Source organism: Arachis ipaensis, chromosome B01, assembly GCF_000816755.2.
Source record: "Arachis ipaensis cultivar K30076 chromosome B01, Araip1.1, whole genome shotgun sequence".
NCBI classification, from domain to species: Eukaryota; Viridiplantae; Streptophyta; class Magnoliopsida; order Fabales; family Fabaceae; genus Arachis; species Arachis ipaensis.
The window spans coordinates 132,740,860-132,760,252 of record NC_029785.2 but is presented as its reverse complement, the minus strand read 5'-3'; the positions used below and the strand labels follow the sequence as shown (position 1 = coordinate 132,760,252).

General features: G+C 35.5%; 1 long non-coding RNA gene across 1 annotated transcript; it reads right to left on the bottom strand.

The window, feature by feature from the left end:
* Positions 5,496 to 16,640, bottom strand: LOC110263785. The gene is made up of 4 exons (XR_002349588.1): positions 16,411 to 16,640; positions 16,057 to 16,330; positions 6,500 to 6,613; positions 5,496 to 5,533 (listed from the first exon to the last, which is right to left on the bottom strand). It is a non-coding gene; the product is annotated as an uncharacterized LOC110263785 (long non-coding RNA).

Genomic DNA, 19,393 nt, shown 5'->3' with positions numbered 1-19,393 from the left:
CCTGAGGACGAAGAGTTCAAGATCGGAATGGAGTATAGTTCTAGAAAGTCTGTCGTCGCAGCAATCAGAAGTTACACTATCTTTAGAGGAGTCAACTACAATGTTTTTGAGTCCGAACCACAGACATTCTATGCAAAATACAAGACGTATGGACGTGGGTGCGACTGGCTTATCCGAGCCAGCTTGATACGGAAAAAAGATTGTTGGGAGATACCGAGATACAACGATAGGCACACGTGCACCATGGAAATGATTTTACAAGATCATTCCATGTTAGACTCAAACACAGTTGCTGAGGCTATAAGGCTATTGGTAGAGACTAACCTATCCATCAACGTTAAATCTATAATTGCGGAAGTTCAATCAAGGTTCAACTACACCATTAGTTACCAAAAGTCTTGGTTGGCAAAGCAGAAGTCCATAGCCAAAGTTTTTGGTGGTTGGGAGAATTCTTACCAAGCTTTGCCATGGTGACTCTCGGTCATGGTTCAGAAGATGTCTAGCTCAATTGTCCAAATAAAAACACGACCCCTGTATAACGAGAGTGAGGAGGCAGACGATGTCAGAATACTTCACCGCGTATTTTGGAGTTTCAATCCATGCATTAAGGCGTTCAAGCATTACAAGCCTCTAGTTCAGGTTGATGGCACATACCTATATGAAAAATACAAAGGTACACTTCTGATTGTTGTTGCACAAGATGGAAACCAAAACATTGTGCCTATCACCTTTTCCCTAGTGGAGGGGGAGACAGCTAATGCATGGCACTTCTTTCTCAAAAATCTACAAAGGCATGTTGTTAGAAAAGACGGTGTGGATATGATCTTAGACCGACATGAGTCAATCCGGGCAGCAGTAAATCGTTCCAGTAGTGACTGGCAACCTCCAAGACCATGGTGGATGTTCTGTATAAGGCACATCGGTAGCAACTTCTTAAGGGCATTCAAAGTCCCGTACTTGTAAAAACTTGTTGTCAACATAGGGTATTCAAGGACGGTGGAGGAGTACAACATCAACTATAAGAGGTTGGAAGAGCGAGGCGAGGCATATGTCCGGTGCTGCGATGCCATTGGACTTAGACACTGGTATTGGCATTTGATTAGGGTCATTGATGGGGCCATATGATGACGAACCGTGTGGAGTACATTAATTCAGTGTTGACGGGTGCCCGAAACCTCTGTGTGTTGGCACTCGTTCGAGCAACGTATTATCAGTTAAACGAAATATTTATGAGGAAGAGTGCCGAGAGTCACAAGCGCAAGCGTACTAGATTTACTTACTCTGTATTTTCACAACAGCAGATAGAAGCAAATATGCAACGTGTTGGAAATATAGTTGTGCACCGGTTTGATAGACGAAACAAGGTGTTTGAGGTGCGTGAAATGCCTAATGGAAAGGTGTTGGTAGTTGATCTTACGCGGCGGACGTGTGACTATGGGCACTTTCAAGTGGAATGACTACCATGTCGACATGTTATTGCTTGTTGTGCCAACAGCGACTCGACGGGCAACTGTATATGCATGATGTTTACAAGATGACAGAGGTTCGTAAGGTCTACAGATTTGAGTTCGTACCATTAGGCGATGCAGAGACATAGCCTGCTTATCAGGGACCCGTGTTGGTTGTTAATTCCGCCTTGAAGCGCACGTCGAAAGGTCGTCCCAAATTGACCCGATACCTGAATGAAATGAATTTACGCGACATGCATGGTCCCCGGATATGCCGCCTCTGTGGTAGACAGGGTCATAGTCAGAGTTGATGTCCTGAGCGTGCTGGACCGAGTGGTGCTGGTGACGATGGTGGACCGAGTGGTGCTGGTGACGATGATGGTCCTCGATCTTTGTTGGTCTTTGTGTTTTTATGTTTAGGTTAATTTTATGATTTTGATGTTCATCGTGTTTGTATTTTTATATTTAGGCTTATCCATTCATGTTTTTCTCGTTCGTCGTGTTTATATTGTTAGGTTAATATTATCATCTAATACCTTGTGAGTTAAACATACAAAAGATTAACTAAGAATTACATTCACTTAAATCTAAAACCATACTAGATTCTAAAACCATACACAGGATTAATTAAGAGTTACATTCACGGAATTCTAAAACCATACTAAACATACTAAACCACTGCTCACTTTTTTCGAACCAACCAGTTCAGTCCCTTACTCATCTTGCCCTGACCAAACCGTGACAAAGTAAGCCTATCAGGTGGATTTTGTTTCGTTTGTAGGTCATACGGATGACCTCGGACTGGGTCATCGATAGCCGGAGTGGCCGACCCACCTGACTCTGCCGGAGCAGATGCACCGGGGTTGTACTCGTCAACAACCTCAAAAGTCGCATGCGGCTCGATGAAACCACTATCACAGGACGCCCGCCCTAACGTGTGATCAGAAGCAGGACCCCGCATACCAGTGGCCATATCTACTGATGCCCAATGTGGATCATCCAACTCTGACGGTGAAGGCATAGTGCTAAGATCTGGATGACCACCCAAACCAGCGTTGTCTCATTGCTGTATTTGTTCATCTCCATGACCGTCAACGGAAATCTGCAATGGGATCAACGGAAACTCAACACATTCTTGTCAAGGCGAAATGTACGGTGTGGGCTAATTATGTTGAGAGTGCCGACTGTGCTGAGAGTGCTGATTCTGCCTACTGTGCTGACTATAGACAGCAAGAAGCACGACGATGGTGAGCAAAGGTGAGAGACAGAGAGCGTTGGAGTTGGGGTGCCATTTTGAAAAGTGAGAAGGTGAGAGTGAGAGAATTGGGGAGGGGCGGGTGGGTTTAGATAGCCTATAAAGTTTTTGGTCATTTTCAAATGGTTAAATTACACGGTTGGTCCCTATACCTTCACTAAAATTACAAATTGGTCCCTATTGTCAAACATGTGCAGTTCATATGTTTAAAATAGAGAATATGTTGAGAATATTCTGTTAAATCAAACACTTTTTGAACTGTGGGACTAAATTGCAAATTTTAATTCTCTTTAGGAACCAAATTACAAACGACCAATTTGCAATTTCACTAAAAGCATAGGGATTGTTAGTATAATATCCACAACTTAATTAGCCCCAAGATCACTCACTCACATAAATAGCACTACCATATTTTTCATCACTCAAACTTACTAACAATCATAAGAATATAAGGGAAGATTTTTGAAACAAACATTAAGTATTTTGATTCATGGAGAGATGATTAACAACATACATATGAAGCCTTTTTATAGACAAACCTTCATAATAAAATAGTAATTTTTATAACAGCTAAACACTAGTTGTAGTGATTCAAGAAACAAGTAGAAACTTTGACTAATCAAATTTCTTGTTTAATTTTGCTTCAAATTCTTAGTCATCAATCTTGAAACTTTCAATTCATGATTCATCATTCTTCTAGTATGGAGGTGATGAGTGCAACTTGTTCATGATTCTTCCAACGTGATTTGTAGCCTCTAATTTTGACTAGAAGATAAAGTCTGACTTGTAATTCTTCTAGCTTCTAGTTTCATCACTTATAATTTTTGTAACTTGTAATTTCATGATAATTATAGTATGGTGTAGTTGTACTACTCTCTCGAATATTCTTGATTTAATTATCTAACAGGGATCAACTGTGTAATTTAATATTTTATAAATTATTATTTTATTATTTATTTATTATGTTTATTAACAATTAAAAACAAAAAATAATAACAAAATAGATCTTCTATCAATTGTGATTTTTATGAATATTTTGACAATGCGAATCAATAAATTTTTTAATCCTTTAATGTTACAATGTAACTTGTAATTTCATGATAATTATAGTATGGTGTAGTTGTACTACTCTCTCGAATATTCTTGATTTAATTATCTAACAGGGATCAATTGTGTAATTTAATATTTTATAAATTATTATTTTATTATTTATTTATTATGTTTATTAACAATTAAAAACAAAAAATAATAACAAAATAGATCTTCTATCAATTGTGATTTTTATGAATATTTTGACAATGCGAATCAATAAATTTTTTAATCCTTTAATGTTACAATTGTAAAACTTAAAAAAATCGTGTTAATTAATTATTCAATCAATTGAAAGTAATTGAATTTCGATGACAATATGAATTTTTCAAAATTCAACAGGTTCTTGTTAGGGACGGAAACAAGGTGAGTTTCGATGAGCCTAATCCTTTTGCTAACGAGGGCGAGGAAGTTGCTTCTGTGGCGTATAGGTATAGAAGGTGGAAGCTCGATTTGATATGCATCTCGTGGCGAGATGTGAAGTGCATGGTCTTCTTGAGCTGAATAAGAACAAGTCTTTCCTTACTTTGAATGCTTTGGATGATTTTGATCCAAGTATTCCGGTGTCGATTGGAGGCAGAAGTTGGAGACTCAAAGGGTAGCTGTGTTGGCCACTAAGCTCAAGAACAATGCTAATAAGCTGCCTAAATGGACTGCACAGGCTTTGTTGGCCGGTGCCGATATAATGAAATTGGGATATGTGTCTAAAATCCATCCCCGTGACTATTTCAACCATGTGATTTTTTCATCCTTATATCCGTAGGAGCTCCGCTATCCAGAAATTAGAAATTAGTAAAAAGCTTGATGAAAGATTCGAACATGGGGCCTACAATATACAAGGTCCCCTCTTAGAGTAACTCCAATGCATGAGTGCCAATTTCACTTTTTCTGACGGAGAGAAGTCTTAACCGTTGGAGGAAAAGAGGAGAAAGTTCCCACACGATTTTCAAGAGGAACCAGGCCCTCTGAATGGGAACTTTGTCGTCAACTATAGAGTTTAATTATGTTTTTTTTGTATTAATTAATTTTACAAATTAGTGTAATCCCAAATTATATATTGTGTATTATTGTTATATATGAATTTATTTAATATTAATATCTTTTAATAGTGAATTATTTTTAAATTTATAAATTTAAATTATATTATTGAAAAAAATTAATTACATTAATTTTAAGTATTTTAATTGATTAATTAAGTGGGACCACAACAGGGTCTAACGTTAGTTCCTCCTAATGGAGAAGAGAGGGATGCTTTGAGTTCCTATTTACTGTTTATGACGTAAAAGCTGATGTGGAGTTACTTTTTATGACAGATGGGCCACAAATAGGAACTGGAATGAGTTCCCTACAGGAGATGGTCTTAAACCACTCGGCCAATGTAACACCCTCACTATCAGAAGTCACGCTTCCGGCTGCGCTACTCTGATAGCAAGAAGTATTACGACTACTTTACATACTAAATATTAAAATAGGAGCATGTGACTCGATACTGTATCGCTGATTTCTATGAAAACTGAAAATAAATACTTTATCTTAAGAAAAATACAAGCAGGCATAGATTCATATACAAGACTCCTTACATAATATCTCATAATATAATGAAAAATATAAAATATACAACTCCTATCCCTCTTACAGACTTGTAATAACAAAGACGAGGGAAAATAAAATAATCTAATTAACAAAACAACATATAAATCAAACGCAGTATAACTTCTCTTAATGCTTCTTCATCTGGTTCCTGAAAAAGTAAAGCTATAGGGGGTGAGAACCTAATCACACGGTCTCACTACGGAATTTCAAAGTTGTCATAAGAAGATATTTAATAAGAAAACTATTTTCAAACTCAGTGACTATCATTGCCTTATGAATCTTTTAAAAACCAATAGGTAATCGTTCAAAACCTTTTCAAAGAAATAATGTTAAATCTTTCAGAAATCCGAAACCTTTCATTTCTTATAAGAAAATCTCAATCAGAAACCAACCACGCAATCAAACAACACAATCATTAATTCAGCACCAAAGTTCATTCTCAAATGTAGCATGCCAGGACAATCATATTTCAAAGAAAATCCTCATCAATCCTCATCATCCTTCTTTCCATCCCGTCCATTAACAATCCCAATTCAAAACATAATTCTTTCTTTGATAAATAAAGAAATCTTAAAACATATAATGTTTAAAAACAAATCTTTTTAATTAATTACTTCAAATAAAACTTCCAATTTTATAAAATTTCGGCAGCATCTCCTCTAAAACTTGGACACTGCCACCCTTTTTGGGTCCCATCCAAATATTTCTCAAACCTTTTTTTCAACTATTTCCAAATCTCAAACATTTTCCAGAGTTGAACCAGTTCCAATATCAAATTATTTTCAAATCAAACCAATTCTAACAATAGAACTCTTTTTAAAATCAAATCAGTTCAAATATTAAATCATTTATAAAATCAGACCAACTCACAATCAAACCGCTTTAACTCCAAACCAAGGAAAATCACTTCTCATAATAATCAAGTAATTAACTTTTCAAACCCATTTTCTTATCAATAGCCGTACATTACTCAAGCAATCAAACAACCAATAATCCAGTCCAACAAACCATCACATCCACAAGACAAATATAATCAAATAAGTATATCTCTTTGCATCAATATCTATTTATCACAACTCTGTAATGTAAAATATATTTTAAGGAAAATCCCTACCTCGAATAATCGAAACCCATAAACCAAACGCATCAAGAGGCCCTTTCTTTTCGGCCCGCAATCAGTGGCAGCTGCAGCCTCAGCTCCAAACCGCTTATGCAGCAACCACAACTCCTCTAATCATAGCAGAAAATCATTTTAAACACAGAAATTAATTCACTTGCATTAATCCACTAAACTCATCAGGTTCTCAATCTCAAAATACTTTAACTTTAAAACAATCTCCTACCTCAATTACTCAAGTTCGCATAAACCTATTGTAACAACTCACTTTCCTTTTAATTCATGGCATCCACTTCGACTGCCTCTTCAAACAACAGCGACGATAGAACAACACCGCGAGGCAGCTACAAAACGACAATAGCGGTAAATCTAATAATCTACTGTGGTTTAAGGCTGAGTAAGGATACAAGGGAACATTTATGTGAAGTTTGACAGTTAATTAATGAAACATTATAGCGAGACAAGGCGCGACAGAATAACCTTATCAGAGGAACATGAGACTGGAATTGCAGCAGCTCCGACGACCCTCACCGGCAAGAACAGAACTGGCGGTAACTTCAAGGGGCTGAGATAGCAAACCCTAAGAAACAGAAGTGGAATTTTGGAGTAGCAGCAATGGCACTGGTGGCCCAAAGCAGCAAGAACGCGACGCCGGCTCACCTCCCGTGACGGCAAGCTCCACCGACGGCAGAGGCGCAGCCAGAAGCTTCGGTAGCGACGGATCTAGTGGTGGTTCAGACGAAGACGATGCCGGCGACTGGGCGAAACTGCCTCCGACGGCGCACTGGTCTCCTTCCTCCTCCTCTCTTTAATCGCGTCACTTCCTCTCTCCGCGGCGGTGGCACGGCAGCAGTGACGAGCTTCAGCGGCGGCGAATCGCTGGCAACGGAGGTTTCGCAGTGGTGAACGGCTTCTCCTCCTCTGTGCGCGTTCTGCTCCTCTCTTCCACCAATCAGCGACAGCAATGCGGATAGGGTACGGCGGTGCAGACGGCAGCAGCTCCCTCTCTCTCTAACGCGTCGCTCTCTCTCCCCTTGGTTCTCTCGCGATGGTGGTGCGGCGCGACGGCAACGGAGCGGCGGCGCGGCGGTGACGACTGCACGCGGTCCCCCTCCTTCCCGGTCTCCCTTTTTCCCCATATCTCTTCCTCTCTGCCCTAACCATTTCTTTCTTTCTTTTTCTTTCTTGCTTTCTACTGTTGCTGCCGTATGTTTGATTAAAAAAGGGAAACAAGGGCGGCTAGGAGTAGCTTAGAAGGAATTAGGGATTTTTGTTTCAATTAGGGTTTTATTTTGGGAAATTAGAGTTAGGGTAAAATTCATATGAGTAATATAACAATTTTATAAAATTAAGAGTAATAGGATAATTAAAAATTTATTTTAACCCAACACTAATATTTATTATCTCAAAGTTGAATTTTGATTTGCTTGTTCATGCATCCACATCCCAACATGTTCTGACTAGTCTAGTGTGTCGACAAGTAGAGTTTGATATAGGCAGTAGAACCATGCTTTTCTTGACTATTTTGAGAAAATTGCTATTATTTGTCTAATAATTTGCATACTAGATCTGTGTCATCCCATTCTTTTTACTTAAAATTTTGTGAGAGTTATTTATAACGGGAATGAGTGTGAGGGGTATGTTTTGTTATCGGCTAGCTCAAGTGGCAGCGAACAAAATTTGGAATGGATCCGAACAGTGAAGGAACTTCCTAACATTTTTCCTGAAGACATACTAGAGTTTTCTCCTCGGCGAGAGATAAAGTTGGGTATTAATTTGATACCTAGAGTTGAACCGATCTCGATGGCACTTTATCAGATGTCACCATTGGAACTAGCAGAACTAAAGACGCTATTAGATGATCTACTTGAGGAAAAGTTTTATTCATCCAAGTGTGTCACCATGGGGAGCTCTTTAGGAAGCATTTGGAACAGAGCTGCACATGAGTATAATGTATCATTCTCAAACAGATGGACAATTAGAGCAGACAATCCAAATCTTGGAAGATATGTTGAGATCTTACTTAAAAAAACTGGAACAAGTATTTACCTTTGATTGAGTTCGTCTACAACAACATCTTTTAGCAATTGAAATGGCACCATATAAAGCACATTACGGACAAAGGTGTCAATCGCCATTAAGTTGGTATGATGGAGGGAAGGCTAGTATATTGGGACCAGACTTGGTACAGGAACAACTGAGCAGATTAAGAAGATTCATGGGAGGATTCAACCAACTCAAAGCCAATAGAAGAGCTATGGTGATAATAGAAGTAAAATTTTAGAGTTTAATGATAGTGACCATGTTTTTCTGAGAGTAACCCCTATCGCAGGAATAGGTCGAGCTCCTAGAACCAAAAAAAAAATTTAATCCTTGATATATAGGACCTTTTCAAATACTCAAAAGATTCGGTCCAATAGTTTACTAGATATTTGTTCTCCCTTTTTTGTCAAATCTTCATAATGTCTTCTATATCTCGCAACTAAAGAGGTATAATCCCGACGAAAGCTATATTTTGTAACCAAAAATGATGCAATTTCGAAGTAACTTGATACATCTTGCCAAACCGGTTTGAAAATTAGTCATGAGCGACAAGCATCTACAAGGCAAAATAGTTTCTTTAGTCAAAGTAGCTTAGAGACGAGATGAGGAAACAGAACACACCTGAGAACTAGCAGATTAGATAAGGGCCGATTATTCGCACCTGTTTACAGGTAAAGGAAATTTTGAGGACAAATTTTTTTTTAGGAGGGTAGAATGTAACACCCCGAATTTTTATACCAACACGATGTTTTTTTGAAAATTGTTATTTTCAACAATCAATTTTAGTTCGATGAGTCAATTCCGAGTTTCATAGTAAAATAAATGATAATATAATTTTATTATTATGTTATTAATTTATTTTACATGCTATAGTTATAATAGAGCCTAGATAATAATATTGCTATTATTATCAAGTCCGATATTTGCTAATATAAATAATTATCGGTATTTCTTGATGAATTTAGAGTTGCTAATGCTTCATTAGATATCTTTTATCTTTAAGTTACTAATGTTATTTATGTTAGTAACTCATATATATTTAACCCTATATATATTATCACTTGTATTTTAATATATTCAGTTTTCATAATTATTCGTTTAAGATATTTATAACTTGAATCGTTGATTCAGCAGCTCCAGAACTTGACAACTAGCCACTAAATCATTATTAATTATTGTCATTACCTTAGTTCTATTCACTTTGCCCGAAGCCATTAAGGGAACAAAAGAAAGAAATGAAATGTGGCTTATATGCATGTATACATATATATAATCATGACACATGCCTCTTTCATTTATTAACTATAAGAGCTAATGATACTTTATCACCACAAATTCTCATTCATCACCATAAGTCTTAATCATCTTCCTTTTTCCTCATGCATCACCGAATTGAACATGAAAAAAGAGAGAGAGAGAGACCGAGAGTGTTCCTTGAGAGAACTGTGACCTCCTATGAGTTTTCAGCTTAAATTTCTTGTGATCTGTAACTTTAATAAAAAATATAATCTAATTAAAGTGTTTGTATCTTTCTTCTTTACATGTTGACGTTACTTTTGTTTGATAAAAGTTGACGGTGACGTAGCTCCCCTTCCTCTTGAGTTTAGCCAATTGAACTTTTAGGAAGCACAGACGATTACAGCTCGGTCAAAAAAATTTTCTATAATTTTTGTTGTTTTGATTTTGTACGAAGTAGGGTTTTGATAATTTCTTACCAGTTAAATATGTATTGGATAAGTGAATTGATATTGTGATTAATTGTTGATTTATTTTAATTTAATTTATGTTGAATTTTTGTGATATATTGTATTTGTTATAAGCTTGAGGTTCGATCGGTTTAAGTGCAGCTAAGAATCAAATTATTTTGATGAATCCAGAGCTAGGATTATTTTGAAAATCAAGTAAAATTTTGTGTGATTAAAAGGCCGAGAGATTAAATTATAAGCTGTGAAGAATCGGCAACCGTAAAACTCGGAAGCGGATTTAAAGTTATATATATATATATATATTTTCAAATTCCGGTCAAGCCACAATACTTATATATAAGAAAAGTAAAGCAAAAATTGCAAAAATTATAAGATAGACTCAAAACAGAGAGGTTACATGGTGACAACATTAAGGGCTTAACATAGCTCACCATCGCGACTCCCAACTGTACTTTATCGCAGAATTCATCTGAGAGTTTTCAACTTCAAAAACCCACACATATATATATATATATTTTCAAATTCCGGTCAAGCCACAATACTTATATATAAGAAAAGAGTGTGGTGTAAAGCAAAAATTATAAGATAGACTCAAAACAGAGAGGTTACATGGTGACAACATTAAGGGCTTAACATAGCTCACCATCGCGACTCCCAACTGTACTTTATCGCAGAATTCATCTGAGAGTTTTCAACTTCAATTATTTCTCAAACCCACACTCGGTCACAAGCATAACATCGACAAAACTCTTTCGCATAGAACACAGCTCCATAACATTTTGTGGTATCGCACATTTACAAGTTTTACCGTTCGCATTCACAAACCGTGTCCTACGAATTAACGTATTACTTGCCGTATCTAAGATCGCACGTGACATTGAGACAAATTTTGAGTTTACTCATAAGGATACAAGACCTCAGAAAGGAAGGATAAGTGACAAGGACAGCACTCACAAGGATTTGAAAAACTGCTGAGATCACAAGTACACAAGGATATACAAGCAATGAAGGATGTTGGGACGAAAATCAAATTACAAGTTTAAGAAAAGATCTCAAATCAAAAAAATTCAACAGAAACATTAAGGAGAAAACAGTGCAGCAGTTTGAAACAAAACTAAACCGAGTCAAAGAAGTATGAGATCGTAGGAGAAAAATAACTAAATCCAATGATAATGCTCACAAAATTTTAAAAGTATGGTTAGAAACGTCTTCGAATACATTGTTCATAACAAATGAAAAACTTAAGGAAAAATCATTTCATGTTCTAAAAGAGAAAATGAGTAACAAACATCCTTCAAAAGATTAATAAAAACGTAAATGTGGCATTATTTCAATATAAATTCAAGTGGAAATAGATTACACAAAGTTTGTAAATGGAAAGATTAATTTGGGTAAAAGAAAAATTGTATTTTCTCTTCTTTTTCAAGTATGCATGAAAACTATGATCTTGTTGGAAGAAAACCTGAGATAAAGTTTTGCTTATAAGAGGAAAAGAAGATGCATTACAATGAAACAAATTTAAATCACATACAAAAATTTTCAAAGTAAGGGAGTGTAAACTAAGTTAAAAGCGATTTTATTAAAACTTCAAGAGATGGTTGTGTCGCTCCAAAACAAATTCAAGTTACAGCAAAGAGAGGCACTGCTCAAGTAAAGGAATGCAAAGTCAAGAACAACCTTGCATAAAAATAAATCAAACCTTGTTTAAAAAGGTTTTAAAAAAAAAGTTTAAAACAATCCAAGAATATACTAGAAATCACACTTTATAAGGATATTCAATAATATTAAGGTGCATTATGTATGTTCAAAGAGATACAAATTGCAGGAAGAGAAGAATAAGAGACAAGGATAAGATTCATCTGAATTTGGAAGGAGGTGTAGGATTACAACTAAGCAACAATGTATAGACATAAGAAAATGTTGCAGAAAGTGTTATTGCTCATCCTAACAGGAAGTATTGAATCTAAGAACTCCAAAGAAAACAAGAGAAGGGTAGTGGTAAATTAGATCAAAACAAACTGAAACCAAATTAGAGAAGCACAAAGTTCACATAAATATGAAGGAATGATTCTAGTCACCAACAAACTAGAATGGTCAAAAGTCGTGAAGTATGTCAGAAGAAAGAATTGAAATACAAATAGGAAAGAATTTCGATTTCAAAGAACTTCAATAGAAATCCTAAAAGAGAACAGAACGATTATTTAAAAATTCAAAAGAATTGGTAAAAATATAAATATTGCGTCATATTAAAACAATTTCAAGTCGAACTAGATTATGCAAGATTTGTGAAATGAAAATTAGTTAGGCTAAGGATAAAATATTTTCTGAAAAACCTTAAAAGACATTTTACATAATCAAATAAGAATTTGCATTTGCATAAAAATAAATGCGAGGTTGGTAGGAAATCAAGCTGTAATTCTAGGGAGGAATTTGAATTTAAGAACTTCAAAAGGAACAATCAAGAGGAAGAACGGTGCACTTTTTTTAACCAAATCTAAGCTGGGTTGAAAAGAATACTAAAAATCAATGGTAGCGTCCACAAGGAATGGATAAACTCAAAAAGAAATGAATTCACTTTTTCAAAAAAAAAATATAAAAGGTATTGTATCAAAACAACTTAGATTAAAATTAGATAAGCAAAATTTATAAAATAGAACTTAATCAAGTTATGACCAGAGATATTTTTTTCAAAAATCTTGAAAAAAATACTTAGATGCAAAATCTCATAAGAATATGTATAAAAATTGTGATAAAATTAGAAGTAAATCAAGTTCTAGTCAATGAAGAAAATCCAAAATAGAAATTGTTTTCACATATCTATAGAAAAAATAGATGGAGTATTGCAGATAAACATAAAAGAGTCAATTCAAAACTTTTTCAATCTAAAACAAGAACCTTAGGAATAGACTGTACGGGATGATGCATTTCACCAACACAAGCTCAGTTTACGTCAAGGAGATACACAGATCACAAAGCAGTCAAGGTTAGGAACTATGATGTCGAAAATTTAAGAGATAATCAAGAATATGATCAAATCAAAGTATACATTAAGTATAACGCAAAAGAAGCAAGTTACATAATTAGCTTAGTTTGAACCGTAACTTTCAAGGTTCAAACCGCTCAAGACTTAAGGATCATACATCACACCAAAACAGGTTTAAGATCTGATCAATGAGAACAAGATTTCATGAAGATGAACATAGTCAATAATAAAGATGGATATGTTTTGAAAGTCTCAGGTAGATCCTCAGGAATACAACGAAAAAAGGTTATAGACGAATAATAAAATATGGTTAGAGAATGGTCAAATCATGGTTCAAAAAAGAAACCCGAGTCAAGGAACTTCCATGAGAATAGTAAAGAAGAAACAATATGCCAACCTAAGCAACGTGAACAAGAATCATTAGTTGAAACCAAGCACAAAAAGCGCAAATTCTAGTATTCCCGAACCACGTGACTCGTATTATCTATTACTTATCAATTCCAATTCGCCTATAATTACTTATTAACTTTCCCGTTCACATAAGTCATCAACATTAAGTTGGCCAGACTTAACATTAACAGATATGCAACGGTAAGCTAACAGTGTTAATTGATAGGCAATCATGTGCATAAAACTTTAATTCTCGTTATCTAAACGAGACCTATTACATGACAGATGCTCAGAGTATCCAATTGAAGCATAGTCGGTCCATTCCTCAAGCTCTACAAGAAGGACCGCTTTGATACCATAATGTAACACCCTCACTATCAGAAGTCATGCTTCCGGCTACGCTACTCTGATAGCAAGAAGTATTACGACTACTTTACATACTAAATATTAAAATAGGAGCCTGTGACTCGATACTGTATCGCTGATTTCTTTGAAAACCGGAAATAAATACTTTATCTTAAGAAAAATACAAGCAGGCATAGATTCATATACAAGACTCCTTACATAATATCTCATAATATAATGAAAAATATAAAATATACAACTCCTATCCCTCTTACAGACTTGTAATAACAAAGACGAGGGAAAACAAAATAATCAAATTAACACAACAACATATAAATCAAACGCAGTATAACTTCTCTTAATGCTTCTTCATCCGGTTCCTGAAAAGGTAAAGCTGTAGGGGGGTGATAATCTAACCACACGGTCTCACCACGGAGTTTCAAAGTTGTCATAAGAAGATATTTAAAAAGAAAACTGTTTTCAAGCTCAGTGACTATCATTGCCTTATGAATCTTTTAAAAACCAATAGGTAATCGTTCAAAACCTTTTCAAAGAAATAATGTTAAATATTTCAGAAATCCAAAACCTTTCCTTTCTTATAAGAAAATCTCAATCAGAAACCAACCACGCAATCAAACAACACAATCATTAATTTAGCACCAAAGTTCATTCTCAAATATAGCACGCCAGGACAAACACAGGCAAGACAGACAAGGAAAGCACAAGTAGGTAGCAGTTACAGCAAATAGTTCAAGTAGTAGTTAAGAACAGTTTAACAATTAGGCAAACCAAAACAAGTTCAAACCCAAGCAAAGCATACAAATGCATATGATGCATGCCTGTCCTATGACTGATGAGGCTCATCTGTCGGTTATCTAGCCAACCCGACAAGTCTGAATTGTCCTTAGACTGTCCCCCGACGTGCATCCCCAAGAGTCTATGCATAGCTTTTTCTCAAATAATCAATATTGCTCAATGGGGGTAACATTCCCGAGAATTTATATAGTGCCCGGTCACACTTACGTCGTAGAGTCAACAGAGTATCGAGTTTTCAATCTGGTACACGTGGTGGCAAGCCACGGCACTTAATCCAGGGAACCTCGTATCTCAGATATTTCAAATTTATAAGCCATATGAATAATTCAAAGATCATATCTCAACATTCTCAACATCATAATCATTCATCAATCCAAATCTCATTTCCAAATTCATTCAAAAATCATATTTCAAAGAAAATCCTCATCAATCCTCATCATCCTTCTTTCCATCCCGTCCATTAACAATCCCAATTCAAAACATAATTCTTTCTTTGATAAATAAAGCAATCTTAAAACATATAATGTTTAAAAACAAATCTTTTTAATTAATTACTTCAAATAAAACTTCCAATTTTATAAAATTTCGGCAGCATCTCCTCTAAAACTCGGACACTGCCACCCTTTTTAGGTCCCATCCAAACATTTCTCAAACATTTCCAAATCTCAAACATTTTCTAGAGTTGAACCAGTTCCAATATCAAATTATTTTCAAATCAAACCAATTCTAACAATAGAACTCTTTTTAAAATCAAATCAATTCAAATATTAAATCATTTATAAAATCAGACCAACTCACAATCAAACCGCTTTAACTCCAAACCAAGGAAAACCATTTCTCATAATAATCAAGTAATTAACTTTTCAAACCCATTTTCTTATCAACAGCCGTCCATTACTCAAGCAATCAAACAACCAATAATCCAGTCCAACAAACCATCACATCCACAAGACAAATATAATCACAGAAGTATATCTCTTTGCATCAATATCTATTTATCACAACTCTGTAATGTAAAATATATTTTAAGGAAAACCCCTACCTCGAATAATCGAAACCCATAAACCAAACGCATCAAGAGGCCCTTTCTTTTCGGCCCGCAATCAGTGGCAGCTGCAGCCTCAGCTCCAAACTGCTTACGCAGCAACCACAACTCTTCTAATCATAGCAGAAAATCATTTTAAACACAGAAATTAATTCACTTGCATTAATCCACTAAACTCATCAGGTACTCAATCTCAAAATACTTTAACTTTAAAACAATCTCCTACCTCAATTACTCAAGTTCGCATAAACCTATTGTAACAACTCCCTTTCCTTTTAATTCATGGCAGCCACTTCGACTGCCTCTTCCAACAACAGCGACCATGGAACAACACCGCGAGGCTGCTACAAAACGACAATAGCGGTAAATCTAATAATCTACTGTGGTTTGACAGAATAACCTTATCAGAGGAACAAGAGACTGGAATTGCGGCAGCTCCGACGACCCTCACCGGCAAGAACAGAACCGGCGGTAACTTCAAGGGACTGAGATAGCAAACCCTAAGAAAAAGAAGTGGAATTTTGGAGTAGCAGCAGTGGCACTGGTGGCCCAAAGCAGCAAGAACGCGATGCCGGCTCACCTCCCATGACGGCAAGCTCCGCCGATGGCAGAGGCGCAGCTAGAAGCTTCGGTAGCGATGGATCTGGTGGTGGTTCAGACGAAGACGACGCCGGCGACTGGGCAAAACTGCCTCCGACGGTGCACGGGTCTCCTTCCTCCTCCTCTCTTTAATCGCGTCACTTCCTCTCTCCGCGGCGGTGGCACGGCAGCAGTGACGAGCTTCAGCGGCGGCGAATCACTGGCAACGGAGGTTTCGCAGTGGTGAACGGCTTCTCCTCCTCGGTGCGCGTTCTGCTCCTCCCTTCCACCAATCAGCGACGACAACGCAGATAAGGTACGGCAGTGCAGACGGCAGCAGCTCCCTCTCTCTCTAACGCGTCGCTCTCTCTCCCCTTGGTTCTCTCGCGATGGTGGTGCGGTGCGACAGCGGCGGCGCGGCGGTGACGACTGCACGCGGTCCCCCTCCTTCCCGGTCTCCCTTTTTCCCCATATCTCTTCCTCTCTGCCCTAACCATTTCTTTCTTTCTTTTTCTTTCTTGCTTTCTACTGTTGCTGCCGTATGTTTGATTAAAAAAGGGAAACAAGGGCGGCTAGGAGTAGCTTAGAAGGAATTAGGGATTTTTGTTTCAATTAGGGTTTTATTTTAGGAAATTAGAGTTAGGGTAAAATTCATATGAGTAATATAACAATTTTATAAAATTAAGAGTAATAGGATAATTAAAAATTTATTTTAACCCAACACTAATATTTATTAAAAAAATACTATTTAATTATCAACTTACAAATTATTTTTAAATAAATATTCTATTCGATTTTAGAGATAATATAATTAATTTCCTTTATTCATAAAATTAAAGTATTAAGTTCTCAAATCACAATTATTTAAATCAAACCATGTAAATTCTTATTATTCTACAATTTCTAAATTTTATAATTTAAATATGAAAATTATCCAATAATTATAAAATTAGATAAAATTAATTATCAAAACTTGATTTAGTTAGCTTTAATAAAATAATTTCTAAAATTAAAATCTTTAATAAATAAATAAACTGAAATTGACTCATAACAAGATCTTTCAAAAGTTTTGGATCTTACAGCCAACACGTTCCTCATTAACATGTACAACAAAAGATAATTATATACTAACTTTCAATGAATTTTATTTTTTATTTTTTTTAAACATGAATTCTCATTGATACCAAATTTAATATATTAATTGTGTTATGTTTTTTTTTCTCTCTTATTCTTTTAAATTAAACAAGTATTTTATACTAATAATTAATTTATTATCTTTTTTACATCATAAATTATATCTAAGAATTGATATTTAATTGTTATTAATATATTTATTAAAACATATATTTTAAGTTTTAATTTTTAATTTTATTTTTATAATTTTATTTAATTATGACCGGGTCAACCGAGTGAACTAGCGACTCACCGGTTGACCCAGTGACCTAGTCATATGACCGAGTTAATTACCGGTTCGATTCTGATAACTATGGTTATAATTTCAATTAATTGAATCTTAAAAAAAGTAATGTGAAATTCAATTACTTCTAATTGATTGAATTATTAATAAATATGATTTTTTTTATTTTTACGGATATCAAACTCATTGATTATCATTGCCAAAATATTTATGAAGGTCATTACTACTAATAAATATTTTATTTCGTTATTTTTGTTTTTAATTATTAATAAATATGATAAATAAATAATAAAATAATAATTTATAAAATAAATAACAAATTTTATAATTAAAAAATAAATAAAAATTAATTTATAATTAAAATTAAATAAAAAATTATTTAAAAATTATTTAAAAATTTAAAAAATATATTTTATTATTAAGACTATTTAATAGTCTAAATATTATGGGATCCTCCAATTCTTTGCGGACAATCTAATACGCGGATGTCCAACATTAGCTTTCTTAGTTATTCTTTGATTAACTAATTATGAAAAAGAAACGACAAAACATACAAACTTGATGCTTCTCTCTGACACACCGTTATTACTCCATGCACTACCATTTTTGGCAACATTATGTCACTCCAGCAACTTGCAACAAGTCCTCACATGTAGATAATGTTTGTGCCGATAAAAATGCATTCTAATTATTTTTGTGTTGATTAAAATATTTTTAAATTTTATTATTGATAAAAATATTTTTAAATTATCTTAGAATATGACAAAAATATTCATGTGACAAAAAAAATAGAGTAGGTCTCTAATCACAAGTTCACAACATAACAGTTTTTTAGATTTTTAAATTATTTGAAGACATTTTGATCAATAATAAAATTTAAGTATTTTTTTTAATAAAAAAATAATTCAATTGCATTTTGTTGGTTTACCTAAGTATTATTATTTTATTTTGACTGAAAATCATTCTTTTTGACAATGATATTGCAGCATTCTTACAAGAAAATTGCCATTTAAAAATGGATTTCTACTATAAATTGGACTAGCGATTGCTATATATTCTCGTTCAAATAAAGATACTACAATTGGAACTTGTTACGGCCTGGCCCAAGATCCCCGCGGGTCAACCCGACCCGAGTTCCACCCGGTCCGGCCACGCATCCTGTAACCGACCCGGACACGCGTTCTGTACGGCTCGCACTCAGCTATGGGACAGCATCTTTTAGGGTATGGGCTTGTCCCCATGGGGCCCACCACTGACATGTATATAAGGGGAAGACTGGCTCTTCCCCCGAGGTACGTCACGTTCCTACACCACCCTCTTTCCGCCTGCACATATTCTGACAAAAGCGTCGGAGTGCCTTTGCAGGTGGCATCCCCCCCTTTTTCCACACGAAGTGCTCGGTACCTCGCACCTCCCGGACCTGAAGACCGTGACCAGACGAGCCCCTTCCATCACTCCGAATCCTGACCCGAACCGTCCGGTAACCGACCTACCGAACATTGGCGCCGTCTGTGGGGATCTCGTCCATGGACTTCGTGCTAGTCCAAACTGGGACAGGCTGCGAGGC